The sequence below is a fragment of the Vicia villosa genome, linkage group LG1 (assembly GCF_029867415.1).
Source record: "Vicia villosa cultivar HV-30 ecotype Madison, WI linkage group LG1, Vvil1.0, whole genome shotgun sequence".
Classification (NCBI taxonomy): domain Eukaryota; kingdom Viridiplantae; phylum Streptophyta; class Magnoliopsida; order Fabales; family Fabaceae; genus Vicia; species Vicia villosa.
The window spans coordinates 210,148,138-210,151,729 of NC_081180.1; positions in this window are offsets into that span (position 1 = coordinate 210,148,138).

A 3,592-nucleotide genomic window follows, 5' to 3' on the forward strand; every position below is an offset into this window, starting at 1 on the left:
AAGTTTCCTCACTTTGAAACTCTATAAAATATGCATCATTTATATTTCATTTGAATTCAAAAGTTTCTTTTATTTTCCAAATATACTTTGATTTATTTATCTAAGTATTCATCCTTGTTTCTTTTTTTTACTTGATGATGTTAAATATTGAAATACTTCTTTGCCATTGATCAAGCTCACCATGATCCATCATAAACTCACCACACAAGATCCTTTTATTTAATTTTCTTCAATATCTTTTAATCAATTTATTTTCTTTGCATAATTAATTAAAAATACCTAAACAAAAAACCAAAAAAATATATTTTTCCTTTAGATTTAGGTTTATATTTTTATAATCTAATTCTTGACATAAAAAAGAATATTTTTTCTTGTTAAGTTTAATTATTTGTATAATTATTTGTTAATTAACTTAAAATCAATTCCAAAAAAATCACAAAAAAATGAATTGAGTTTAATTTGTTTTATATTTATTTTTGTATATTATTTGATATTATTTCTTATCTTTTTTTTTCTTTGTCCCGAATTGGAATAAAAGATCAAATATGGCAGAGATTGTGTGCAGTTGATTTAAGACTTTTGGAAATTTATCGTGTAGTCGCTATGATTCTATCAAGCTTCTGATAAATTTTCATTAACTTTAAATCCGAGATCATCATTCACTCACCATCGATCTTTACTAACATCGTGGATATACTTGACTAGCTTCAAGATGATTCGCGTGCTAACATACTAACAATTAACTTTAAATTCCGCATTTTATTATATTGTTCTTTATATTTCTTGCTTTATACTTTATTTTATCATTCATATTATTTATGTTTCTGTTATTTTTTCTTTGTCCATTTGGACATATTATTTATGTTTCTGTTATTTTTTCTTTGTCCATTTGGACATATTATTTATGTTTCTGTTATTTTTTCTTTGTCCATTTGGACATATTATTTATGTTTCTGTCATTTTTTCTTTGTCCATTTGGACATATTATTTATGTTTCTGTCATTTTTTCTTTGTCCGTTTGGACATATTATTTATATTTCTGCTATTTTTTCTTTGTCCATTTGGACATATTATTTATATTTCTGCTATTTTTTTTCTTTGTCCATTTGGACATATTATTTATATTTCTGCTATTTTTTCTTTGTCCATTTGGACATATTATTTATATTTCTGCTATTTTTTCTTTGTCCATTTGGACATATTATTTATATTTCTGCTATTTTCTCTTTGTCCGTTTGGACATATTATTTATGTTTCTGCTATTTTTTCTTTGTCCATTTGGACATATTATTTTTGTTTCCGCTATTTTCTCTTTGTCCATTTGGACATATTATTTATGTTTCCGCTATTTTCTCTTTGTCCATTTGGACATATTATTTATGCTTCCGCTATTTTTTATTTGTCCATTTGGACGCATTGTTTATGTTTCCGTCATCTTCCTTTTGTCCACTTGGACCATATTTTTACCTTTGAGCTAAAACATTAATAATCAAGATAAAACTTAAAAAAAAAAGCACTTTGCACACTTGCACCTCTATGGTTTTCCCTCTTATTACTTTTTTTTATCATACCATCATTTAAGAAAAGCATTAAATGCATAGAAAAGATCTTATAAATTGAGAGTAGATAACTCCTAATTGCTTGCTCAAATACTTTCATTTTCAAACAACGTATTTTCAAAACTTCTCATCTATTTTCAAAACTTTCATCTGGTATTTGAAGGGCATTATTCCCGGTGAAACTCTTCAGAGACCTATGTGACTTATTGTCCATCTTCACTTCTTCTATTTTCAAATCAATAAAGCATTTAAAAAGTGAGCTAAGCAATTAAGAGCCCATGGATAACCATGGATACAAAGGGTGCTTAAAACCTTCCCTTTGTATAACCAACCCCCCGAACCCAAAATATGTCAAAAGGTCTTTCCTGTTCTTTTATGCCTTTCCTAAATGTTGGATAAAATAAAAGTCGGTGGCGACTCTTGCAAAACTATAAAAAAAAATCAAAAAAAAAAGGAAGAGCAAGGAGTCAGTTCGCGAAAAACCGAGGTTACAGAACTGGAGACTCTGCTGGGGAATGAAAAATCTTTTCAAAGAGGGGTTACCTTAGAGTTTTAAATCACTTTAATATTTGCTTATACTTTGTTATTTTGTACATACTTGTTATTTCATGCTATTCTTGATATATGTGTGGTTCTGTCACTTGAGATACATTATGGACAAATCCTAACCCGGATTAAGTACACATAAGAATTAGGTGGAGGGTATAGTCATGTATAGCATACAAGGAGTCAGTCCTTAAAAAGCTGGCATGAGAATCCTTCCGCTCAGTGGAGGTTTCTTGTTGGTAGTATATGTTTAGCAAGTTTAGTTGCGAAGACATTATTGCTTTCATTGAACTGTAGAAGCTGAGTTGGCTGTAGAACCCATAACCCATCCTGGCCTTATTAGGTTGTGGCGCAGAAACTATTCAGGTGAAGACTTGGATTAGTTGTCATGCGGAGAGCCACACTCAGACGAGTTTTTCTTGAGAATATTATTGGCTCACAAGTTCAGTTGTGCAAGCCGGTAATATCCGAAAGAAGAATGTGGACTCTAACGTATCAGTAAAACATGTTGTGCAGGTGATTAACCCCTAGTACTATCCCATGTTTGGTTCTTTGACCTCATGCTCGTGACGTTGAACTTTGGAACCTACCTTATGTGCACCATGTTTGTGTTACCATTTCTGTATATGTGGCATTCATGCATTCATACTTTCATAAAAATCTTTTCCTTTGATTTCCAATGAACTCAAAGGTCTTTTTTTGTAAACATCGTAAGTTTCATCAAACTCAATGGATCTTGGGTGTTGATGGGGTGAAAACTCTAATCCACCAAAATGGATGATTGATTTTGATGATAACTTAATCAATGCTTTAATCCAATGCTTGAATGTTTGCAAATTAATATCTTAAGTTCTTTGAAACTCAAATAATATAAACAACAGTTGCATCATTTGCATACATACATCCAGGTTACCCATGAAACTTATCCTTGTCTGTCTCCATCCTCAGAGTTGTCTGTCTACCGTCAAGCTGATTCCTCCACACAAGTACGGAACTAGAGCCAACGTCAGATTAAGAATGGAGTATCAAGAGCAACATAACGTAGAGGTCAGAATGGAAATAGAGGATTTGAAGTCAAGTATGACCAAGCTCATTGAAATGCTGCAAGTTTTGATTGCTAGAGGGGAACTGCCTCAGAAGACTGTCATTGTTGAAGTCCCAAGTGCTGATGTCGACCCTCAACCCACTCAAAAACCACTTTCTACATGGCCTGAGTTTGGTTTGCCACCTGATTTTACTCCTCCCTATGAGAAGACTCCTGGTATTGGTCAATCATCACGACCTGTGATGGGTCAAACTTCAAACCCAGTTATTCGTGCTCCTATCATGACTGAATCTCAGCCCATTGTGCATACTGTTGCTCAACATGCTTATGAGAATCCTTTATTTGAATACCAAGCTGCCAATTCCCAGAATGGAAGCCAAGGGGATGCTGGAGATATTGAAGATGTCAAAGAACAGTATCAGACTTTGGAAAAGCGATTGAG